Source organism: Ovis canadensis, chromosome 6 (assembly GCF_042477335.2).
Source record: "Ovis canadensis isolate MfBH-ARS-UI-01 breed Bighorn chromosome 6, ARS-UI_OviCan_v2, whole genome shotgun sequence".
NCBI classification, from domain to species: domain Eukaryota; kingdom Metazoa; phylum Chordata; class Mammalia; order Artiodactyla; family Bovidae; genus Ovis; species Ovis canadensis.
In genome coordinates this window covers 21743424-21770581 of record NC_091250.1, presented here as the reverse complement: position 1 = coordinate 21770581, position 27158 = coordinate 21743424, and the positions used below count along the sequence as shown (strand labels likewise).

The 27158-nt window shown below is 37.2% G+C and overlaps 1 long non-coding RNA gene across 1 annotated transcript; it reads left to right on the top strand.

Moving 5' to 3' along the window:
* Window positions 1–9610: 9610 nt before the first annotated feature.
* Window positions 9611–25633, top strand: LOC138442278 (uncharacterized). Its single transcript, XR_011257614.1, has 6 exons — window positions 9611–9955; window positions 12400–12462; window positions 17484–17701; window positions 22575–22935; window positions 23063–23173; window positions 25267–25633. It is a non-coding gene; the product is annotated as an uncharacterized lncRNA (long non-coding RNA).
* Window positions 25634–27158: the final 1525 nt, after the last annotated feature.

Below are 27158 nucleotides of genomic sequence, written 5' to 3'. Positions count from 1 at the left end.
GTCATAAATTACTTTCTAAGCACAGGTAAAGAGAGTTGCTAGAATCAGAGGCATTAAAATTTGTCTAAAGTTGTAATGGTATCTTAATGTGATGGTCAAAGAGCATTTGACCCTTGAGTAGATGACAGCATATATCCAATATAATTTTTAGCAAGCATTCTGAATTGAAATGATCACTATCAATACGGGATTTCAAAGTGAGACTATCTCAAGCAATTAAGCTAAAATAATATGTCTATTTTGTTTAACAATCTAGCAGAGAAGCCTAATTTGCACTTATGAAATACCAATTCACTTACACTCAAATTTAAAAGTATACTCATGACGTGAATAAATATGCTCTCAAGTATAAAATAGGATCCAAAATTACTTTTAAAATTTAAATGACTTTCTGATTTAAGTGATTATTTATGGCCTATAATCAAATTATTAACTTCTTTTTAAAAAGCATTTACTTTTCATGTAAAAAAAGATTATTAAATCTGCTTGCCTTTTTTCCCAACTAGTACTTATGGTACATTTATTTCGTGTAAAGGGGTAAAAATGATCCAGCTTTATGTAAGCTAGAGAATTGACCTTTGGAATCTCAGAATATATTTTACATTTACCTTGTATTTAGGTATTTTGCAAAAAGCAATAATTCTATTTTTTAAAATTAATTAGCAGATATCTGTTCTGTTGGTCAGAACTTGTTCATATATAATCACAGTATTGTCCCCAGTCAATCTTATAGTAACTATTTTCCAACCTTTTCTTGGACTGACGGTTTACTATTTTAATCATTTATTACTTCATATGAAATAGGTACAATCTTTAAACAAATTAACAAATACTTATTGAATATAACCATATGTCAAATTTATATTTAAAAATTATTTTCCCTGTTGGACATAAAAATCCAGGTTAAGTCATATTATCTAGCTGATTTATTTACAATGAAGAAAAACTAGTCACTAACTGTAAAGAAACTCTAGTTGCAAAACACGTTAATGAAAACATGAATGGCATGCTCAAGCCTTTTTCCACTAATAAAAATATGACTCTATTCAGATAATTTTATTCCTTATATTATCTGTCCTACAAAAGCTAATTGACTTTAAACAGCTTATAATAGTTTTTTTTTTCTTTAGGACCCAAATAGGCAACGTTTTATAAGGGAAGTTATCTTATGTTTTGAAGAATAATTTGACTAATACTAATAATAATCCTATAACTAATAATTCATAGGCTCTAGAAAGCTCCTCAATGTTTCTTCAAATTTTATTCATATGTGTACTCATTAACAAATGATTTTTTGAACACTTCCTATGTAAAATAAATTATAATTATTTACAAGTGTTTTGTGAAAATACACTAATAAATTCTGATTATTTTAAAATGTTTTGTGAAGACACACTATTACTGAGAAAACAGCTATCAGGGCATTTATTTTCTGTTTATTTTTCAAAGAAATGTACCCCTCCAAGTTTGATTTGGATATGTATTCATAAAGGAAATATTGCTATCAATGGCTTCCTGTTTAATGTCAGGCTAGTTAAGTGACCCTAGAAATCTTTCAGTTGTGTTAAAATTTCCTTTACATGGATTCCAATATAATTGCTGTTATATTATTTGATATGTAAAAATCAACTACTTTCTATATTCAAACTCTTTTATACCACTTTGTTCTTACACTTACTAAGAAACAAGTTACAAACATAATAGTATTATTTTTAAGTAATATACTATGTCCCATTTAGGCTAACATTTAACATGTCATAATTTTTAGACAGAAATTTAATTAACTATCTTGGCTTCCTGGTTCTTGGGAAGTTATGTACTACTATTTTTTTCTTATCTGCAAAAGTAAATTATACCAAATATATTGAGTTTCCTACATCTGGACCCACATCCTCTGCTTTTCACACAGTAGCACGGCTCCTACCAACCTCTTATTCTCCCAACTTGTATACTGGGTCCTCTTCCTCCTTAACTTCTCTGAGGCTGGACTGATCTCTTCCCTCTTCTGCACCATCCTTTCTTTCTGCACTAAATTACTCCCATCAACTAAAAATGTGTGGAACATCTCTCATCTCATTAAAAAGAACCCCTCTCTTGACTCCTCATCCCCTGCTAGCTCTGCCCATTTCTCTACTCTGTTTTTTGCTAGAACTCCAAACTTGTTTCTATTTTCTTCACTTCCTATTCTCTGCCTGAATCTTTTACTTGAACCCACACGTTTGACTCTTCCACAGCACTCCTGAACCCATTACAGTCAGATTTTTTCCTGTTTCAGCTTCATGTAAGATCATCTGTTAAGGTCACTAACGCTCTCTACCTTGCCGTGAAAAGTGGAAGTGTCAGTCGCGTCCAGCTCTTTGCAACCACTTGGACTGTAGTCCGCCAGGCTCCTCTGTCCATGGGATTCTCCAGGCAAGAACACTGGAATGGGTTGCATTCCCTTCTCCAGGGGAACTTCCTGACCTAGGGATCGAACCTGGGTCTCCCGCAGGGTGAGCAGATTCTTTACCATTTGAGCCACCTTGACATATCTGATATAAAAACCTCAGTCCTCATCTAACTTTTCAGCAGCATCTGGAGCAGTGACTACCCCTTCTCCATTTTCTTCACTTTGTTTCCGAGAAACCACTCCCATCTCCCTTTACCCCCATCTCACTGGCTGCCCGTCTGTCTTAGTTGCTGGGTCTGCCTCCTTTGCCAGATTAGAACTGTCTTCAGCCCGCTTTTCTGTTCATACTCATTTCGTCAGCACTCTCATCTCTACACTTGAAATTTCCAATATTTCTCATTGTGATTTATTAACAGTTAGAAAAGAAGATTCTGTGGCATCCTTCTTTCTTGAGTCCATATTCAACCCCTCATTCTACCTGCTATCCTTGGGAGCAAATATGATATTCAATTGTCCAATCATTTGACAAATACTTATTAAGCAATACGTGCCAGGCTCTATGCTGTCTTATCCATAATCTAGGCTTCAAATGGCTTCTGGCCTTTGCCCTCTTTTCTTTTTAAATTAGTTCTTCTTGCTCAATCTTATCCATGCCCATTAGTTCAGGAAAGTTCTAATGACCCCTCAAATAAATATCTCCAGCTCATACATTCTCCTCCTCTCTGAAAACTCAAAATTCTACTAACTAGATTTCTAATCCTGGAACAAACACTTCAAATTAAACATTACAATTTAAATGTAAACAACACAAGGAAATGTCTTTCTGCCTGAGTCAAAGATGAGTCATTCTCCCTCCGTCCTCTTCTCTCAGCTCACAGTGACTTTCTATGTCTCTCTGTACCTGGTCACCTTATCCCTATTCCTGCTAATGGTGCTTCTTCTTTTACTTGCCTTAATCATTTACTCTCTAAGAATCTCTCAGGCTCTAGTCATGTAGCCTTCAATCTTCTCATTGCTGCCAGCATGATCTGCTTAAAATGAAATATGAATAATTCACTTCCTTGAGTATCATCTTTCATGGGTCTCCATGTCCTATGAAATAGAGCTCATAGCTTCATTCCTCATAAAAAAACAAAACGTTTTGAGCCTCATCAGCTCTTCTGCAAAATCTCTGTACGTTCTAGCCCAACAGAATGACTTGCAGACTCATGAAGTTTGTATCTGCATGTGTGTCCACAGCCTGTGTGTCTGGGGAAGATGCATTCTTGCATCAAGACTCAGATCAATTTATACTAATTTTAAAGCTCCTTAAGCGCTGATGCCACCCAGGGGTAGACCTCTCTTCCGTGTTATATTACCTTGTAAAGATCCCTCGCTTTTCCTCCCATGTGTTTCATGCAGTGTAATTATCTGTTGGTATGTTTGTCTATTCCACTGTACAGGGAAGTCTATGTGGGCAGAGACCTTGTAGAATTAACCTTTTCATTTCAGTCCAGTATTTTCATTTCATCTTTCCTAAAGAAGAGGGAACAGCTGATGCGCATTATCCTCTTTTCTAATGTCTTTACTGAATGTGTTACAAGATTGTTTCTGTTTTATGTTTTGGCTTTTTGGCCAAGAGGCATGTGGGACCTCAGCTCCCTGACTAGGGATCGAACATGCACCCCTCTACTGGAAGCAGAGATATCATTTGGTTAAATTTAGAAAAAATTTTTTCTAAAATATAGCTATTTTCCTAATATTAATTACTCACTTATATGGTTCTTTAAATTGAAATATAATTCACCTATCATAAAACTCACCCTTTTAAAGTATATGATTCAGTGGCTTTTACTATATTCACCAAGTTGTACAACCATCACCACTATATGATTCCAAAATATTTCTAATCCTGGAACATTTTCATTATGCCCAAAAGAAACTCTGACCCTATTCCCTGTCACTCCCGAACCCCATCCCCTCTCTAGATCAACTAATCTATTTTCCACCTCCATACATTTGTCTGTTTTGACCACTTAATATAAGTGGAGTTATACAGTATGTGGTCTTTTATGTCTGGCTTCTCTAACTTAGCATGTTTTCAAGGTTCATGCAGGTCATAGCATGTACTAATCCCTTTTATGAGTGAATAACATTCCACTGTTTGGATACACCATATTTTGTTAACCCATTCTTCAATCAACTGACATTTCGATTTTTCTGCTTTTGACTATTGTGAATAATGCTTCTGTGAATATCAATATACAAGTTTCTCTGCGGATATATGTTTTCAGTTCTCTTAGGTATCTATAAGGAATGGAATTGTTGAGTCACATGATAACTCTAGGCTTCCCAGGTGGCTGAGACGTAGAGAACCTGCCTCCCAATGCACAAGGTGTTGGAGACAAGGGTTCCGTCCTTGGGTTGGGAAGATCCCCTGGAGAATGAAATGGCAACCCACTTCAGTATTCTTGCCTGGGAAATTCCATGGTCAAAGAAGCCTGACAGGCTATAGTCCATGGGGTTGCAAGGAAAGAGTGTGTGAACACACACACACCTGATAACTCTGTTTAACTTTTTTTAAAAATATATTTATTTGGCTGCACCAGGTCTTAGTTGTGTCATATAAACTCTTAGTTGCAGCATGCGGGATCTAGTTTCCTGACTGAGGATTGAACCCAGACCCCCTGCATTGGGAGAGCAGAGTCCTAGCCATTGAACCATCGGGGAAGTCCCCATTTAACTTTTTAAGGAACTGACAAATTGTTTTCCGAAGTGACTGTACAATTTACATTCCCATGATCTATATATGAGGGTTCCAATTCCTCTACACCCTCATTAATATTTGTTATTGTCCATCGTCTTTTTATTACAACCTTCTTAGTGGGTATGAGCCAGTAGTTCATTGTAGTTATAAGGGTTTGATATCATCCTCCTGTAAAAGGGCTATAAAGAGTTCCATTCTATCTAAAATCAATATAAAAATATTTTGTTTTATACTACTCTGAAATAAATGTAAGACTCTCAGAAAACAGATATTCTTTTTCTTATCTAAACATCTTTAATGTTTCATAAGACTTCAGTTCAGTTCAGTTCAGTCACTCAGTCATGTCTGACTCTTTGTGACCCCATGAACCGCAGCACGCCCTTTCTATCACCAACTCCCAGAGTTCACCCAAATCCACGTCCATCGAGTCGGTGATGCCATCCAGCCATCTCATCCTCTGTCGTCCCCTTTTCCTCCTGCCCCCAGTCCCTCCCAGCATCAGAGATTTTTTCCAATGAATCAATTCTTCACATGAGATGGCCAAAGTACTGGAGTTTCAGCTTTAGCATCATTCTTTCCAAAGAACACCCAGGACTGATCTCCTTTAGAATGGACTGGTTGGATCTCCTTGCAGTCCATGGGACTCTCAAGAGTCTTCTCCAGCACCTCAGTTCAAAAGCACCAATTCTTCGGTGCCCAGCCTTCTTCACAGTCCAACTCTCACATCCATACATGACCACTGAAAAAACCATAGCCTTGACTAGACAGACCTTTGTTGGCCAAGTAATGTCTCTGCTTTTGTATATGCTATTTAGGTTGATCATAACTTACCTTCCAAGGAGTAAACATCTTTTAATTTCATGGCTGCACATACCATCTGCAGTGATTTTGGAGCCCCCAAAAATAAAGTCTGACACTGTTCCCACTGTTTCCCCATCTATTTGCCATGAAGTGATGGGACAAGATGCCATGATCTTCGTTTTCTGAATGTTGAGCTTTAAGCAAACTTTTTCACTCTCCTCTTTCACTTTCATCAAGAAGCTCTTTAGTTCCTCTTCGCTTTCTGCCATAAGGGTGGTGTCATCTGCATATCTGAGGTGATTTATATTTCTCCCGGCAATCTTGATTCCAGCTTGTGTTTCTTCCAGTCCAGCGTTTCTCATGATGTACTCTGCATAGAAGTTAAATAAGCAGGGTGACAATATACAGCCTTGACGTACTCCTTTTCCTATTTGGAACCAGTCTGTTGTTCCATGTCCAGTTCTAACTGTTGCTTCTTGACCTGCATATAGGTTTCTCAAGAGGCAGGTCAGGTGGTCTGGTATTCCCATCTCTTTCAGAATTTTCCACAGTTTATTGTGATTCACACAGTCAAAGGCTTTGGCATAGTCAATAAAGCAGAAATAGATGTTTTTCTGGAACTCTCTTGCTTTTTCCATGATCCAGTGGATGTTGGCAATTTGATTTCTGGTTCCTCTATCTTTTCTAAAACCAGCTTGAACATCTGGAAGTTCATGGTTCACGTATTTCTGAAGCATGGCTTGGAGAATTTTGAGCATTACTTTACTAGTGTGTGAGATGAGTGCAATTGTGCGGTAGTTTGAGCATTCTTTGGCATTGCCTTTCTTTGGGATTGGAATGAAAACTGACCTTTTCCAGTCCTGTGGCCACTGCTGAGTTTTCCATATTTTAAATTATTTATTATTCCTAAGATTCTTTCAAGACTCTCTTCTCTTTCCCACTTTTAGGGGCAATATATGGTCTCCAAATACAAAGTTTTAAATTAAGATTTACATATTATTTTTGAGGGGAAAAATACTTTCTAGCTCCCGTTTTCCTATTTATCCTATATCTGTAAGCATCATATGACAGTGTAAGGCTAAGGATTGAGAAAATAGGTTTAATCTATTGTCCTTTGTGACTCTAGATGTTTTTTCTCTTTTCATTTGGAGATGTTGGCCAAAGTCTCTTGAAAGTCCTAACACTGCAGAAAATGGCCTGCATTTAGTTCATTAGTTCTTAACCAGTCTTTTCTGGTTACTAGCCCTTACCTTGTTTTTGTCTGTCATTAGCCCACCTGTCTTAGCATTATTTGAAAACTTTCATAAACATCCTATAAATTCCTTTCTGTTGCCTAATATGGTATTCAATATAGATAGTGGGGTTTGGAAATTAGATGATTTATTTGAACATGTGGCAGGGTGAAGTGACATTTGTTATAGTGGCTGTTTGTACTTTTACACACACATTCCCTTGGTTGAGTCTTTCAAATGAGGTGCCTGTGATTATGACCAGGCCTCTAGTCTCCAGTAGAGAAGAGGATTATTTTACTTTACACACAAAAAATGGTGACAATGATTTGCCCAGATGGATTTTCCAAGCTGATAAGTTAGGGCCAAATGCTGCAGGCCATTTTCTGCAGTGTTAGGGCTATTGAGAGACTTTTGCTGACATGTCCAAATATATTCTGTTGGGGTTATTGCTCTGTTTTTCCCATGCTTATATAAATATTCATCCAATGATCTTGTGTTCATACACTTTAAGCATTTCTCAGTTTTGTTTGTAGGCTTTTAGCTAAGTCATTGACTAAATACTTCATTCATTCATTCATTCATTCATTCACAGTTTATTCACCCTGGATCCACAGTGTTGTGCCTGTGATTTTCATTACTATTAGTATTAGAACATTTTATATTCTCTAAGACCTTTCTGACCTTTCCTGTAAGCCATCACACATTTATAGAGTTGTATAGACCCTAATCCACCCATTCCATACAACCTGACCTTAGACATCCTAGCTTAAATATTAAAACTTACCCTTCACATGAGTGCATATCAGAACATCCAGCTTGGTGTCACTTCACTTGTGCAAATGTGCACAACTAAACATTAATCACCATATTATTCATCTTACCAATTATACACAATTATTTTATTTTGTCCTAGAAGTCTAAAGTAATAAGCATTCATGTCTCTATCTCATAATATACAGTGAGTTTTTTTTTAAAAAAGTAAAGCAAATTATATGTGTAGAAGAATAATTCATACAACATGCTAAACACATGGGTGGTACATTAGCTTAAATATGTTTCATCTGGCCTGGATGGTCAGGCCTCATTTTTATCCACTAAGGCAATCTGATTAGAAAACACTTCATTGTGTGCCTTGCAATTTCTTTGTTACCCTGACTTTTCCCAAGAGGGTTAATATTCTTAGTTGATTCTCCAGTTAGGATCGATACTGGCAAACATCCACCTTCCCCAGTTCAAATATACCTTTCTCACCAGTAAATTTTTTTGCTTTTGTTGTTTACATCTGTAACAAAATTGCACTTAATTTGAGCCAGTGGGAGATCTGATAATGAGCCATAAAGAATTGTTCTCTGTCCTTCCTCCCCCAAGGATATCATGCTTACCTAACTAAAAATTCGAGGCAGATTAATTTTCCTCAAATATGTGAAAAGGAAGAATAGACATGGCTGTCATTTTAGCAATTAGAATTAAAAGATGTGCTGCCCAGCGGACATCCCAGTTATCATGCAGTTTATATCATGAGAGATTCGTCACTGCTGTAATTCGCACATACACCTGCATAGTCTGGGAACTTCAGTGTGTCTGTAAATGAGAGGTTGCATCCAGAGGTCCCTTAGGTACTGCATCAGTTGCTTCCAACTGGATGTGCAATCAACCACATATTCACTGTCCATGAACTTGAGCAGAATGTAGCACTGGGCTTGCATGACATGCTTTTATGGTTATAGATCTCTAATTCTTCATATTTGCTTTGAACTAAATACTCCAACAAATACCATATTTCTAGAAAAAAATTCTTTCACTACCAGTTGCATTCAGTTTCTCTAAGGAAGCAGATGCATCTTGACCTCCAAATAATAAATTCAGTGACCTTCCTAGATACTATTCTATGTCCTTTATCATCAAGTAATAATTTTCACAGGCTTCCCAGGTGGCTCCATGGGTAAAGAATCTGTCTGCAATGCAGGAGACGTGGGTTTGATCCCTGGGTCAGGAAGATTCCTTGGAGAAGAGCATGGCAACCCACTCCAGTATTCTTGCCTGGAGAATCCCAGGGACCGAGGATCGTAGCAGGCTACGGTCCATAGAGTCTCAAAGAGTCGGACATGACTGAAGTGACTTAGCATGCAGGCATGCACATAGTAACTTTCAACAACTTTAGAGCTCAGGGATTTAAAGTTCCTTTCTCTTATTTTCTTGGCTTCATTGGTCAAATTCTTGTCCTCAGAATCCAAACTTTAGTGGCAATACTCTGCTGGACTAAGACTGGATCTTACAGAATGGATGCCCAACTGTGATCTTAGTTTTTAGAGCCGGGTAAAGCCTCGGTTCTCCTATATACAAATAGATAAGAGCTGGATCAAGATGGTGGAATGGAAGCACATGGAGCTTACTTCCTTCCACAAATACATCAAAAATACATGCACATGTGTAACAATTCTCAGGAGAAGGCAATGGCACCCCACTCCAATACTCTTGCCTGGAAAATCCCATGGATGGAGGAGCCTGGTCGGCTGCGGTCCATGGGGTCGCAGAGTCGGACACGACTGAATGAATTCACTTTCACTTTTCACTTTCCTGCATTGGAGAAGGAAATGGCAACCCACTCCAGTGTTCTTGCCTGGAGAATCCCAGGAACGGGGGAGCCTGGTGGGCTGCCATCTATGGGGTCTCACAGTGTCGGACACAACTGAAGCGACTTAGCAACAATTCTCATAGAATACATGCAGAATGCTGGCAGAAGATCTCATCTGACCAAAAATGTAAGAAAGATCACCATGTAACCAGGTAGGATGAGAGAAAAACATATTTTTAATCAACTTCACCTTTTCCAAAATCTACAATTACACTTTGTTGTTAGGATGGGACCTGCACCCCTGGGAAAGAGCTGTGAAAGAGGAAAGGCTCCCTTACCCTGGGAGTAGGGGGCTTCATCAGCAGTGAGATCAGCTGGGATAGAAAGAGAGCTTCAGTGGCTCAGAGGAGGTGCAGCAGCTGGACTGTAGCAGGCAGGACAGAGAGAGAGAGCTGCACAGAAGGTCCTGACCTTCTCGGTGTAGTCCCCAGCCCAAGGATGTGTGTCTGCTGGTGGCTTTCACTGTGGTGCTGGATGTTTGATACAATTAACAAGACAACAAGAGACGGCTTTGGCTTCTGTACTAGGATACTGGCATTAAATAGAAGTGATGCTTGTTTGACTGGGAATTCATCCTGTAGGTAGCCATCTTATTCGTGAATATTTTTTGTTATTGTGACTTTTTACTTTCTCTTACCTACTAGGGCTCAGTAGATGAATACTTACATAAAATCTCCCTAACTCTTCCATAATATTGAGAAAACTAAACATGGGATTATATCCATAATACTTACACATCTGATATATATCAAACCATATATATTAGTGATTGTTATTATTGTCATTATTCTACCAACGTTCTTTAACAAAGATAGTTAACCACAAACAGTCTTTGGAGGTACCCACTAACAGAATGGATTTAACCATGCAGCAATTCACAAAGTTTTATGTTCATAGACCACTACAGTGAGCTGGGCCTCTCATTTAATTTATTCAATCCACCAGAGTTTACTTCTTCAAACCAACTAACAAAAAATACTTTCTATAAATTCTGCAGCTTAATCCATTCATGCTGTTTTTCCTCTTCAAAGGGCAGACACAGAAATTATAGACAAAGAGTTTGGACTCTAGGTCAGAGGCTGAGGAGGAGAAGAGTTTCTGGCAGAATCAATATTAAAGACCAGGGCTCCAATCTCTTTAGAGACTTTGCCTCCTTCCTTTCCTCCATTTTATTTTTATTTAGTTTGCTGAAATCCTCTTTAAGCTAAGATAGAAATCAAAAGTAAGATCCAATCATTACGACTTTTTTTGAGACTGAAGAAAAGAGCCAAAAAATGATGATAAATGGAAAGATAAACAGTCCTAGTTGAGAACATTCAGTGCCCGATTCCTGGGACTTGCAGTCAAAATGGCCTTGCTGACAAATAAACTGACCTTGTATAGGATGACTGCCATTTCTTCAGTTCTCTGTCCTTCTATCCTTGCTTCCACTCCTAGCTTTTATTTATTTTTTTCTGAAGTGTGGGTTATCAGATCAGTAGATACTTTAATCTACTGACCGGTCCAGTGCATCTCAAAATGAAAGTGCTTCATCCCCTGGAGATTTTGCTAAAATGCAGGTTCTGACTCTGTAGGTCTGAAAGATAGTCTGCATTTCTAGCAAGCTCCCAGATGATATTTATGCTGCTGATCTAGGGCCAAGGCCCACACTTACAGGGGCAAGAATTTAGTATATTCCCAGGAACGTTGGGTAGGATGAAATGAAAAACCCTTACTGAAGAGTAAAGAGTTTTTCCTTTATAAACAGTGCTATATAAAAAGAAATAAAATTAAATTGGTCTTTCTAGCACTATTTGGGTTTGCAAAGGCATGCTAGTTACTATACTTCTGATCTTTCAATGATATTTCAAAATAATAACATTCCTTTTATTATAATAAAAGGAAAATAATAATATTCCTTTTATTAAGAATCAACTTTGTTTTTGAGTATCAGCACATAGCTCTCATGTTTTCCAAGTTACTTCATGACTTCTTACTTTTTAGCCCTCAAGGGAACCCTTATATTTATTCTAATTAGAATGCAGATAACTGATAGAGATAGTGTAAACAGATGGGAAATCGCCTACTGTGTGACATATGCTGTGGTAAGTGCTGGAGACGCAACTATGAATAGGCATACACAGTATCCAACTGCCCCTCCTTTTAACCAGGAAGGTGGCTTATGACTTTGTGCAGAAGAGAACACAGGCTGAGTTAGATAACTGCAGCAGAAACAGCTGGTAAGTGGCAAGACTGAAATATGAACCCAGTTCTTTTTGACTGTAAAACTCTTGCTTATAGCTCCTGAACTCATTCTGAACAGGGGATTGCCTACCCTCTCATCACATAAATAACCAGGGTTTTGTATTTTTTAGTGTCCAAAAAAAGTTACTTCATGTCTCTTTCTTATCCTTTCCGGACAAAGCTGCTGACTCTATAATAATAGCTACCAAAATATTTATAAATAAGTATCCCATCTTCAAGCACAAGTAATCCAAACGTACACAATATTTTAAGACTGTTTTGCAATTAGATACTTTTTCTCACTTTACTGTGATTTCCTACTCTTGTCCTGGATGACTGACTAAGACAGGTGTTTGTTTGTTTGTTTTTTCAGAAAGGAAACTCCTACCACGCACAGAAATCAATTCAAAGTGATGCTGGGATTTAAATGTGAAAGGTAAAACAATAAAGTTTATAGAGATAACCCAGGTGAATACCTTCATGAACTCTGAATGGGAAAAGATTTCTTAAGCAGAATATAAAAAACACTAATCAAAAAGGAAAATATTGATGTATCAATTCAATTCAGTCGCTCAGTCGTGTCCGACTCTTTGCGACCCCATGGACTACAGCACTATATTAAAACTTCTGTTGATAAAAATAGAGTATTAAGAAAAGCAAGCCACAAAACAGAGGATATTTGCAATACACAAACCAAAAGAGAACCACCCTCCACAGTCCAACAAATCAGTAAGAAAAAAGATAGAAAAAATATTAGAATATGTTGTAAAAGACTTACATGGATGGATACTTGACAAAAAAGCATAGCCAAATTGCCAGTAACATATGAAAATGTTCTCAACCTCATTTGTCAAAAGGGAAATGCAAATTAAAACCGCACTAAGATATCACCCTACACCTTCCAGAATGTCTTAATTTTAGACAAGAAGATTGACAATACCAATCTCAATCAATGGTTTAGAGCAACTAGAACTCCTGCACATTAGTAGGAGTATAAACTGATACAGCAACTTCAGAAGATCTTTTCTAAAACTGAACAAATGCACAGCCAATGATTCAGCAGTTCCACTTGTAGGTACATATGCAAGAGGTATGTGAATTACAAAAGTCAGGTACATGAATATGCATATGCTTAAGCATTCATAATAGCCATAACTGGGAACAATTCAAATATCTATAACCACAGAATGGACAAGTAAACTTCATTTCAGTCATTTAATGACATGCTAGATAACAATGAACATGAACTGCTACATGTAACAAGAAGGGTAAAATCTCCTAAGAGTCCAACGAAAGAAGTCAAATATACATTGTATGATTCTGTGTATATGAAGGTCAAAAACAGGCAAAACTGATCTATAGCATTAGAAGACAGGAGAGGTACTTTTGCACTGGAGGCACCTGGCAGGGGCTGGAGGAGGACTTCCAGAATCCTGGAAACGTACTATTTCTTGATCCAGGTGGTGATTGCCAAGGTGTGTTCTTTTTATGAAAATTCACTGAGGTGTGTACTTGTATATATGTAGGAAAATGCATATACGTTCCTATATGTATGCTATTTAAAATAAAACATACGAAGTATTATTTAAAGTTTCTATTTTTAAGGTCATCTGTTACTATTTTTTCTTTCACTCTACAGCAAAGAAACAAGGATTTTCTTCATTTTGTTCATTTGCTGTGCTAAACTGAAATCTGTCTTTCAAGCAAATATTTATGCCATTTGTAAAATACATTTCTATTACTGCTTTTTGTCTCCAGGTTTTGCTTTTCATCATCAGATCCATTTTGTGGTTTTCTTTTGAGATCTGAAACCAATCCTGTTTTCTTGTCTCTTTTCCATTTGCCTTTTATGTTTCAGTAGAGTTCTGGTAATAATCCCATTTGACCTTAGGACAAATGCATTACCAAACATTAAACAAAGACCAGTCACCATGGGCCTGATGTATGACCTCATTCCATCTAACATTTAAGGACATAACAGTCTTCTAAGAATGATGGGACAATTGCTTCCTGGGGATGTGAGGCTTATTACTGAATAGATGCTCTATGAGGAAAAAAACAAAGCATAGATGCTGGGAGTAGAAATGGAGTTTATCCTGTCAAAAGTGAACAGCCAGCCTGTCATCATAGCTTTGCACTCTCGCCACGGCCACCGCGCAGTGCAGCTCATGCCAGCGCATGGCAAGAATGATTTGGAAAAGACATGGGTTCTGGGGTCATCAGATAGGCATTCAAACTCTAGATCTCACTAACAGTGTGTTGCTGAGCATGTGTTCAATCTCTCCAAACTTCAAATGACTTCTCTATAAAAATGAGGATAAAAATAACTACATCACAAAACAGTCACAGGCGTTTCCATTACACAAACATATAAATGTCTCTAACATGATATTTAGCACATCTAGGTGTTCAAAGAATGAAACTCTTCTCTTTTCTATTCTTTTCCTTTTTAGGCAAAACTATGTCGCTGCAATACTTTGCAATCATATATGAGTTTTTGATTCATAGCAATTTGGCTTTGGAGATGATAAGTCCTGGAATATTTATTTCATGAATGCATGTTGGATCCATATATCATTTCATACACACATTTTTTTTTAACATGTTGAATTTTCCAGATGCAATCTGTACCCAAAATGGGATAAGAAAATAATAATAACTGTAAAATTCCTTTAATGGGAATAAAAGATATTTTAATATTTGATCCACTATCTTAAAGGAATAGAGAGAAATAGTGTAAATGAGAATTTACTTTGTATTCTTAATTCTTACTTCAAAGCCTTACAAATCTGTAGACCTGAACATAAGTGTAGTGTTTTGAGAGAAGTGCACATCTGGTTACTTCTGCCCCCAGCTCCAGTTTTATTGAGAGATAACTGACATGCATCACTTTATAAGCTTAAGTAATGGCTTGATTTACATTCATTGTGAAACCGATTCAGCTAACAACTATCTTCTTACATAGATAAAACAAGAAAAGAAACAAAAAAGGGGAAAATTCTTCCCTGTGATGTGAAAATTCTTAGGATTTACTCTCATAATAACTTTCCTATATTGGCATAACTTGGAGATATTGCAGGTTTGGTTCCAGACCACCACAATAAAGCGAATATCACAATAAGGTGAGTCACATGACTTTTTTTGGTTTCCCAGTGCTTATAAAAACATATTTACATTATGCTGCAGTCCATGGGGTTGCTAAGAGTCAGACACGACTGAGCGTCTTCCCTTTCACTTTTCCCTTTCATGCATTGGAGAAGGAAATGGCAACTCACTCCAGTGTTATTGCCTGGAGAATCCCAGGGACGGGGGAGCCTGGTGGGCTGCCATCTATGGGGTCGCACAGAGTCGGACACGACTGAAGTGACTTAGTAGTAGTAGTAGCAGTCCATTAAGTGTGCAATAGCATTATGTCTAAAAAAATGTACACACCCTAAGTTAAAATTTTTTATTACTAAAAAATGCTAACCATCCTCTGACAGCTCACGGTTGTCACAAACCTTCAGCTGTGAAAAATCTAACATCTCTGAAGTGCAAAGAAGAAAAGCACAATGATACAATATGCCCACATATCATTCTTCAGTGTTAGCCGTGGCCATCATGTTGTACATTACACCCCCAGTGATTATTTATCTCATAACTGGAGGGTTGTAACCTTTGACCGTCCGCCTCCCATCCCCACTCCCTCACCCTCTCCTCTGGTAACCACAGGTCTGATCTCCTTTTCTATGAGTTTGGGTTTTTGTTTTGTTTTGTTTTTTTTAAGATTATAAGTGAGATCATATAGCATTTGTCTTTGTGTATCTGACTTACTTCACTTAGCAAAATGCCTTCAAGATTTATTACAAAACAGTAGGATTTTCTTGTTCTTTTTATGGCTGAATAATATTCCATTGCATATATACACAACATCTTTATCCACTCATCCGACAATGGACACTGAGGATGTTTCCATGTCTTAGCTATTGTAAATAACCGTGCTATAAACATGGGGAAAGGGGTGCAGATTTCATTTTGAGTCAGTGTTTTTATTGTTTGAATATATTCCCAGAAGTGGAAATTGATCACATGGTAATACTATTTTTACTTTTTTGAGGGTATTTCGTATTATTTTCCATAGCCGCTGCACCAATTTACAATCTTACCAATAGCACACAAGGGTTCCTTTTACTCCCACATCCACGCAAATCTGACTATACATATTTTTTAATGGTAATCAGCTACAGCTGGCTTTAAAAAATGTGTTACCTAGTAAAGCTGAAATGCCTGGAGGGATCTTAGTATTGAGCATTCTTGTTTTATTCTTAAAAATTATAGGAAGGTGAAGCAACTTGCCTAAGGTGGCCATTTAAAGTTAGGAGTCAAAAAAAATGTTAGGAGCCAATGAGTCACCCACTCCTTTCTCTGAGTCCCAAGTGGCAGAAAGTAGCCACAAATGTTGGGAACAAGTCAGTGCATTAATGTTTGGTAAAGCTGAAATAGAAAATGCAGCTGAGACTCCATGGCAGTGTTCTGTAACTCTGACTCGAAGTGGACATCTAGAGCCCTTTGGCAGATGGAGTTGGCCCTACAAAGCGGACTCCACTGGCACCTGCCTACCAATCTCACGGAGGAGACCAGGTCTGCTCGGCAAGCTCAGACGCTGCAGAGTGCAGGTCAAGAGAGAAAGATGGGCCCTTATGGATTCTGTGCAATGACCCTCAGATAATGTCCCTTGGCTAGAGAATGTTTGTAGAGCAACAGATGTTTTTACCATGTCAGAAAATATCTGAAATGCTACTTGCTCTGTTTTTTCTTAAGAGTATTAATTTGTTTAGCTCGCTTCTTCAAACTACTTAAGTCAGGGAAAATGACAAGCTAGAACGCCCCACATGATCATTAATGACAAATTATTACTACGATTATTATTATTTTGGCTATCACTTTTCTTATTGTATTGTAGATACTTTCCCTAGCATCAAACAATTTACTGTAATACCTTGCAAAGGGAAGTCCTTGAAGGATCACCCAAAATGCTCTCCCTGTCCTTATTCAAACTGATATGGAGTTAGGCCTGCAAATCCTCTAGGAGATCCTTTATAGTTCCAAACTGTAAAACTGCTCCATAAAACTGTAAAGCCTGAAGAGAAAGAAAGGGAAAAAAAAAAGCCACATAAAGGCTAAGCACTATTTACCACATGGCAGCCAAGATAAAATTAGGTGAAAGACTGAGTTTCTGGGTACAGGTAGAAGTTTATTCCCTCAAGTTAAGAACCTCACAGTGAAATATAAGTAGGAAACTATAACTATCATCTTATTAAGTCACCTCATTAACAAATTGGTTTGGTGTTAGTGTAGGAATAAACATGGGCAGCCTTTGCAGACACATGGTATTAATTTACTTCCTTATACTCCTATCATGTCACAAAAGGCTTTGAAGCATCTAAACCATTGTTTGTTTGTTTGTTTGCTTTTCAGGAATTTGGCACCCAACACAATTGCATTTAATAGTGTGGCTATGAACAAAAAAGCTCAGTGAATAATTCATACATGTAGTCTTTGTAATTTGTTAAATCCTCTGTGTATCTGGAAAACTCCAGGAACTAAAATAATTGAAAGAGTTGGGAGGGTTGACATTAAAAGGCACTGCATCCTGTCTCCATGAGGAACCAACAACTCTCAAGAGAAATACACACGTAAGTTTTATGACTTGGTATACTTAGGTTCTTTCACTTCACCTCTTTCTCACTTGACTCTCTCTTTACTCCAAATAAAGTCTGGCTTTTGAACAGAGAATAAATGAACTCAGTAAACCAAGCTTCCATCTCTGTAATCTTCTATCACAAATTAAAGATATTTCACACAGTTTTGACCATAAAACATAGGTTTAAAGGGATTTTTTTTCATGTAAATAGTAAAAATGGATTATACAGCTGTACTTTTAGCTTGGTGAGTGGCTACCTTACAATGGTAGTTCTTTCCATTTCTATTAATGGAAAGTGTAACCTACACGTGCTGTGAAAGAGATATTGTTTTGTCTGCTCTCCTTCACTGGAATTAAATATCTGTGTTCTCTTGACTACAGAATGTAACACCCTACTCCTGAAACTGTGATGTCTTTTGTTGACAGAGACAACTTGGAACCTGTGTGTCCATGGGTTGGTTTCACTGGGTCATGATTATTCTCATAAGTGTTTCATCACTATGACACTGCACTCATTTTAATCATTCCCCCATTCCAAAGATTTTGGAAAGCCTGCTCAGAACATAAGACTATCCCTTCAAAGCCCTTGCTGCTTTTTGGTTTATGAACTGAAATTGGTGGTTCATCTATTTCAGCAGTTCTTAACATAGGATACAAGAACAGAATGTTGTCCTTTTGTTTATTAATCCCTGTAGGGATTTTAGAAAATATACATGATGATTTCCAAGTGGGGCCCAGGTATCAGAATGTGTTTTAATTTCCCTCACCCCTTCCCAGGACGATGCTACTGAGCCTTTAGGATTCAGAATCACAGAGGTATTTATACAACTGCCTGTGCCATCTGAAGAGCTAACACTGCCTAATGGTGTAATAGACCCCATGGTCAGACTGTCTTGTTTCAAATCTGCTGACCACTTTTAACCAGTGTGACATTAAGCAAAGTACTTAGCCATTCTGATCCTCAGTTTCCTAATTTGCAAAGTGTGGATGGTAGTAGTAGAACATACATCATACATGTAAAACAACCAGAATAGTGTCTGGCACATAACAAGTAGTACAAAAGTATATTGATAAATATTTAATGCTCACTTCCAGTTTATTTTTTATTTTATTTTTTATTTTAAAATTTCTCCCAAATGTTAAGGAGAGCCTTATTTATGTGTACATGGTTTATGCATTTTAAGTGGCTAGCGAGCTGGTGTTCCTAAATAAAACACTAAGATTTTCTACTGTTTCATCATCCCCATAATCATCCAGCATGTGCTCAAGAAAATCCAACTAAATGATTATATTTAATTAAAATTATATTATTTACACCCTCACTTTATTCTAAAAGGATTTGTCCAGGCTCTTACAAAATACATATAGAACATAACAAGCTAAAGAACTAAGTAATAAAATCAAAGCAAAAGATAAGCAAGGGTAGGAAGATAAACTAGCCTTTTAAATTTGGATCCCAAGAAGGCACCCTATAAGGTCCTATATTCTTTTAGTTCAGGCCCATATCATTCATTCAAGGCTAAATTCAGAGCGTTATTTTACACTATCTGTACAATAGCTTCCCTGGTAACACAAGAAATAGAAAGATGACTTTCACTATTGCTATGTTCATAAGCAGGAAAATTTAGGCTCTAAGAATGAGGCAAATTATTCCAGATGATTTTATGTTAGAAAACTTAAATACTGATATTCAGATACTATTTGTTTTACCCCAAAGTGGCTTATTCAAAGTCATTTTAGTTAAAGTCATTTTAGTCCATCAAGTTAAAGCTATGGCTTTTCCAGTCGGTATGTATGGATGAAAGAGTTGGACCATAAAGAAGGCTGAAGTCACTCAGTTGTGTCTGACTCTTTGCGACCCTGTGGACTGTGTCCATGGGATTTTCCAGGCAAGAGTATTGGAGTGGGTTGCCATTTCCTTCTCCAGGGGATCTTCCTGACCCAGGGAACTGGGTCTCCTGCATTGTAGGCAGATGCTTTACCATCTGAGCCACCAGGGAAGTGTCAAAGAAAGCTGAGCACCAAAGAATTGATGCTTTTGAACTGTGGAGTTGGAGAAGACTCTTGAGAGCCCCTTGGACTGCAAGGAGATCAAACCAGTCAATATTGAATATTGACTGGAAATCAGTCCTGAATATTCATTGGAAGGACTGATGCTGAAGCTGAAGCTCCAATACTTTGGCCACCTGATGCGAAGAACTGACTCATTTGAAAAGACCCTGATGATGGGAAAGATTGAAGGCGGGAGGAGAAAGGGACAATAGAGGATGAGATGGTTGGATGGCATCCCTGACTCGATGGACATGAGTTTGAGCAAGCTCCAGGAGTTGGTGATGGACAGGAAAGCCTGGTGTGCAGCAGTCCACGGGGTTGCAAAAAGTAGGACATGACTGAGCAAATGAACTGACCTGAACTGAAAATGGCTTAATTTATATAACAATATCAGATAAAACATAAAGCTTTTAAAATACCTGCTAGACGATACTACCCCATAAAAGACGATGGTTTACATTCAACTATTCAAAGAGCTGAGCCTAAAATGCATGCCAGATATGGCCTTTATTTCCATTTCTACAATCCACTTTTATCAAAGCATGCAACTGCTTGTGGTTAGCTCTTAACTCTATAAAAGGAGACTAATGAGAAGTTGAGAAGTTTGGCCTAGCAGTCACCCACAATCTCCTCTGGACATCCTTCCCCTGTGTTGTCAAACAGCTGTCACAAGTACACCCTACAGCCCGATCTGCAGGGCACCCATCCTGGAAAACTGCCTGCAGGCAGATAGCTTAGCGTGTATGTCCCTCAGCAGCCAGAAAATGTGCCGTGTTCTTGTGGACTAACCCTAAGGCAAGAGAAGGACAGAATAACTGTCAAGTCTAAATTTGTTAGAAAGCCACTTGGTGCTTCAACGCTTTTACTCTCAGGCTCGACTGGCAACATTTCATTCTCTGAGTCAGGAGAGGAAGGTTGGAGATGGTGCACATTAGTCACTGACCGTTAAACTCATGATTGTTTGGTTTGGCGAATCTCTTTAGAGGCTAAAACTTTTCAGGGATCTTAAAAGTTACAGTGCTTCCCAGTATATCCCAGTAGAATCTGTGTGTATTAGTATATATGTTATATCCCCTCCCCATACAGTTAACACATCTTAATCTCACTGAAAATGATAGGTTGGCAAACAAAGCTAGAATCTGAGGTGAAAGTCTCCTGGTTACTCTAATTTTAGTTTTGATCTTAAATTTTAGTGTCTTATATTGCAGGCTGATAGTTTTTACTTCTATTACTTATTTGTTGAGTGTCATCATCAGGGTCTTTTCAAATGAGTCAGTTCTTCACATCAGGTGGCCAAAGTATTGGAGCTTCAGCTTCAGCATCAGTCCTTCCAATGAATATATCATAAAAGAATTTTGGATTTTCTAAAATGCTGTCTGTGACTCTATTGAGATAATCATGTCACTTTTATCTTTTATTTAGCTAATATATTGTACTACTATGTTTGGGCTTCCCTGGTGGCTCAGATGGTAAAGAATCTGCCTGCAATGTGGGAGACCTGGGTTTGATCCCTGGGTTGGGAAGATCCCCTGGAAGAGGGCATGGCAACCACCCCAGTATTCTTGCCTGGAGAATCCCATGGACAGAGGAGCCTGGCGGGCTACAGTCCATGGGGTCGCAAAGAGTCAGACACGACTGACCGACTAAGCACAGCACATTGCTGTGACTGGGGGATTCCCTGGTGGCTCAGACGGTACTGTATCTGCTTGCACTGCAGGAGACTCATTGATTTTCATATGTTGAGCCCACATTTTATTTCTGGGTTAAATCCCATTTGGATATTATTATTTTTAAACTATTGACCTAGAGCAATATTTCTCCATTATAAGCTTCAGAATGATAATTCCATTGTATGCTAACAGTTGCTCCATGAAAAAGGAGTTGCACTGAGTAAATATGAGAAATGCGGGGTTATAGTTACATAGTTTTCTTTATAGAAGACTATCTCAGAGAATATAATGTACTAATTGACTTTGCAAATCTCTAAGAGGGAGGTATTCATATTCATCGAGTGTTTATTATGCACCAGATATTCTGCTAGGCACTGGAAAGGTAGAAATGAGAAAAAGAGAAAAGAAATCTCTGCTCTGTGGAGTATACACTCTAGAAGAGAGGCAAACAATAAATATAAAAAATCATGCAAATTATAAAATGTTAGAGTACTATATATTACATAAAAAAGAAAAATCAGGTAAGCTCCTTGACACCAGGCTTGAAAATAATTTCTTGGATTAGACACCAAAGCAAAGGCAACAAAAGCAAATAATCAAATGGGACTACATTAAACTAAAAGGCTTCTGTACAGGAAAGGAAACAATCAACAAAATGAAAAGGCAACCTACTGAATGACAGAAAATATCTGCAAATCATACATCTGATAAGGGGTTAACATAAACAATACATAACTCAATAACTAAAAAGCCAAACAGTCTGATTTAAAATGGGGGGAGCATCTGAATAGACATTTTTCCATTAAGACATACAGATGCCCAGTCGGTACATGAAAAGGTGTTCTGTACCATCAATCATCAGGGAAATGCAAACCAAAACCATAATGAGATATCACCTTATACCTATCAGAATGGCTATTATATAAAAAGCCAAGACATAACATTTGTAGGTACTTTTGCTCTAAGCATCTTTGCCACAAGCATTTTGCCACAGTTTTGCAGCATAACTAATTGGCTATATGGTGATTTTTCTATAAAAATAAAATAAATGGTTGATAGTTTGGTTTGATGTACAAAAAGCATGACAGATGATGATGACTTTGCACCAAAAGTTGCTTTTGTTTTTTTGTTTTTGAAATACAGTAAATTGAAGGAGAAAGAGGCCAAATACACATTTCCCACAGGACTTTGGAATGCCTCTCAATGGACATGTGACAATAACATTCCAAGAAAAACCAATAGTGTGGAAGGTTTTCACAACACAGTACAAAGCTCAGTTATAAATAGGTTTCCTAGTATTTGGAAAATCTATCTAAATGAAGGAAGACATTTTAGTGAAAAAAGAAAAAGTATGATTCTGAACAAGGAGAAGGATCAACAAGCCAAAAAAAAAAAAAGATATAAAATACTATGAAAAAAAGGCCTGGAAGACAAGTGTTTTGGTACAAGCCAAGAAATAAATTTTTTTGAGAAGTATTGCCATGAGCCTACACATATTTTAAAGGTATTCAAATATTTTGTATTTTGCAATAGTCTATTCCTTTCTGATGTTTCCTGTTTACATTCTTTTTAATGTCCTTTTATTTTTTGTTACTTATCTTTTATGGCAAAACTGCTTTGTGGCTAAGAAGTTATGCGGCAAGAATGCTTGTGACAAAGATGAAGAAACCACCAGACATGAAAACAGCATGTGTTGGTGAGGACTCAGAGCAAAAGGATCCTTTATGGACTACTGCTGGAATGTAAGTTAGTGCAGCCACTATGCAAATCAGTATGGGGGTGGGGGTAGGCCTTCCAGTCTTAAAAACAGAAGCCCATATGATCTAGCAATTCCACTTCGAGGTATTGGCCTAAAGAAAAAACAAAACTCCCAAAAACCACTAATTCAAAAAACTACATGCACCCTCAGGCTCATTGCAGCATTATTTACAATAGCCAAGTCATGGAAACAACACTAACTGACAGATAAATGAATACAGAAAATATGGTATTATAAATAAATGCAATGAAATATTGTTCAGTCATAAAAAATGAAATCTTTCCATTTGCCACTGCCACTACATGGATGGATCTTGAGGGCATTACGCTAAGTGAAATAAGTCTAACAGAGAAAGAGGAATACCATATGATTTTACATGTGGAATCTTAAAACAAGTTCATAGATCCAGAGAACAGATTTGTGTTTACCAGAGGTGGGGGGTGGGGCTCAGAAAAAAAGTGTAAAGGGGTCAAAAGGCACAAGTACAGATTTTCAGTTACAAATAAATCACATGGATGTAATGTACAGCATCGTGACTATAATAAAAAATCATGTATTGCATATTTGACAGTTGCTATGACAGCGGATCTTAAAAGTACTCATCATAAGAAAAACGTTTTTTTGGTACCTGTGTGTAGTAATGGATGTTAACTAGACTTCTTATAGTGATCATTTTGCAGTATACACAAATAACAAATCACTATGTTGTGTACCTGAAACTAATATAATTTCATATGTCAATTATACCTCAATTAAGAAAAGAGAAAGTGAGAACTCATTTCAAGAGGCTTTGAAAATTCTGAGTAGGAGGATGGGCAACACATCAAAATATTTATAGGACACTCAGGAAAGGCCTTGTTGAGAAGTGACATTAGAGAGAAGCGTGAGAGAATAGCTTGTTCAAATATAGCAATGAGGTCATTATGGCTGAAGCGGACTGATGGAGAAAGCGGTAGTAACACTCACTGCCCCTTACCTGGATTACTGCGGTAGATCCCGGATGAATTTAACTGTTTGAACGTTTGCTTCTTCCCCCACCCTGTGGGTTGAGAGTAGTCTCTCTGTGTGTATAGTACGGTATGGAGGTATAGGTGGGGATGGGTAGGGAAAAATAAAAGCACTGAAATTAGTTAAGAGTCTATTTCAGTAATCAAGACGAAAGAGGATGGGGATTCAATCCATAAGTGAAGATGAGGAGAAGTGTTCATATTCTGGGTGTTTTGAACATTGAGTCAACAGGATCTCTTGGATAAGAGAAGAGACAAGTTTGGTTAAGAGGTATGAGAGAAAGATGTTAAAAATGACTCTAAATTTTGGTCTTGTGAAACTCTTAGGATAGAGTTGCATCAACAGAGAAGGGACAGTATGTGGGTGGAGTAAGTTTCTGAAAGAGTCAAGATTTCAGTTTTGGAACAAAATAAGTATAGGAATTAACACATGGTCTCTGTTGCTGACTTGATGAGATACATCTTTTACTTAATACCAGTACAGACACCAATCTGCCAAAACTTTACATTGTGGATAGCTAAAGACATTAAGAAAAAGCCAGAATTAAACAGATGCTATTTATACTAGCTATTATTTAATTTGTACTTTCCCATTTTTCAAAAATCTGACTGGTTTTTAGAACTTGCCTTTTTTTTTTTTTAATGGATGAAGGACTTTGCTCAAAGTATTTTTTGAACCTGTTTTACCAGCCAAACAACCAACCCAACCCACAACATCACAACCAAGAAAACAACAAAATTTTCTATTTGTCTTCTTATGGAATGAGTAATCATTCTTCAGTCTTGTGCTTTTGAAATTCACACCCAGGGCTGACACGTAACTGTGAATTAAATAGACTGCTCTCCTCCAGCAGTTGAAGAGGTGATGGAGGCAGCTGGGAGGGCACTAGAGACTGAGCAGAGGAAACTGCAGTCCTCGGAGATCAGTCTATACAAAGGAGTGTGGCTGTGGCCTGTCATCCTGGGCCTACCTTCGACTCTTTTCCCACTTCCTTTGAAGTGAGATGTGGCCATGTAACTGAGTTCCAGCCAGTGGAATACGACTATAAGTGACCTGTTCTATTTCCAGGTCTTGTCTAGGAAACCTTTCCACTTGATGATATTTATTCCCTTCCCTTTTGATTGGCTGAGGCCTAGTCTGCCATACTGGAAACAACATGCTGAAAATAACAGATCCTAAACTGGAGAGATGGCTGGATGGCATTATCGACTCAATGGACATGAGTTTGAGTGGACTCTGGGGGCTGGTGATGGACAGGGAGGCCTGGCGTGCTGCGATTCATGGTGTCGCAAAGAGTCAGACATGACTGAGCGACTGAACTGAACTGAAACTGGAGAAGCCTGGGTCTCTAAATTCTGCTCAGACTATCCATGAACTAAGAACTTCCATTTTTGAACTTGAGTGGGAAATAAATGTTTACTGTAGTTGAGCTATTGCACATTTGTGTGTTTATTTGTTATAGCAGCTAATGGCCTCAAATCTAATCCTAAGAGAGAAATAGGCATTCAAAACACATTTACTGCCTGTATTTTCCTATTTAACTATCCCATTTGTAGCCAGTTATTTCCTTCAAATCTCCTATAAGTTTATAGTTAAGGAGTGGAATTACAATTACATATCTTTAAATGCAGGGCTTAAATTAAACTCATGGAATATTCCATATACTATAATACTGACTTAGGCAAGAATTCAAAGATGTAAACCTTTGAGGCTTGAGAAACTGGCAGCATTACTGAGATGTTCAGTTTTCCCAATTTGATTTGCACTGCCAGCTAAATCTGTTTACTGAGTGCATGGTGGTATTTAGAGATCTAATTCAATGCTCTATTTGAAAATTTCTGATCATGCTTTCGAATCATAGCCTTTCTCAAATATTATATCCTTACTAGTGCAGTATATATTTTTAAAAGTTTCCTTAGAGCTTTTTTTTCTATTTTTAATATATCCATTCCTTGTCTCTACAGGCATACAGTGTAAAGCCTATATTTTCAAATTTCATATACACATGTCTTTCAGAGAAAAATAAAGTTGTTTTCAACATAGGGGACATCTTCTGAATGACTCCATGTTAAATATTTATTCTTTAAAGTACAAAGTTACAAAATGGTGTGGACTTTCTAACCTTGGACTGAGAGGAAAAATATAAGTAAATTAACATTCTATAAGGAAATAAAAATACTTGAAGTTTTTTGTGTACAAATTTAGATACCAAGGGTAAAAATCTTCCAGTATTTAAACTCTGGCTTAGGACCTGGTATACTATGATAATATATGAGCAGTGACAGGCTCCCCTTCCTCAAATATCTCCTCTAACTATATGATACAGAGTCTCTATGTCCTGCAAAATTCCAAATAGTAGTAGTAGTAAGAAAAAAATTTATAAGAAAAATAAAATTTTATTGAACACTATCATGTGTCAGGGATTATGTAATGTACATTTTTTAAATGAATCTTTTAAGGTAATTCTCACAATGACTCTATGAAGGGGCAGATATTATTTTCTACTTTTCCAGTGAGTAAGTTGAAGCACAGATAAATTTAATGACTTTTTCAAGGTTATATTTAGTATGTTGAGAGAGCAAGGAACTGAACAATTTGGCAGTCTGGCTCCATAACCCATATTCAATATTCCTGGAAAAGCTAACATATTAAGCCCTTTTCATTAAGTGTTAACTGATTCACCATTTTTACTAATGATAGCACATATTAGGTGTTAAAATAATAATGCAAGAAATTAAAAGAAATTATTAGTATTCATCTTTATATTAATATATATATACTTATGGTTATTATATAAGTATAGCTAAACTTATAGTACTTATTATGAGAAATGTAGTACTTACACAAATACACTAATGCCAAATACTATATATAAAACTAAGTCATGGTTTAAATATTATAAGGTTTTCAATTTATTATTCCCTAAAAATATAGCCAAAACCTTAAATGTTGATATATAT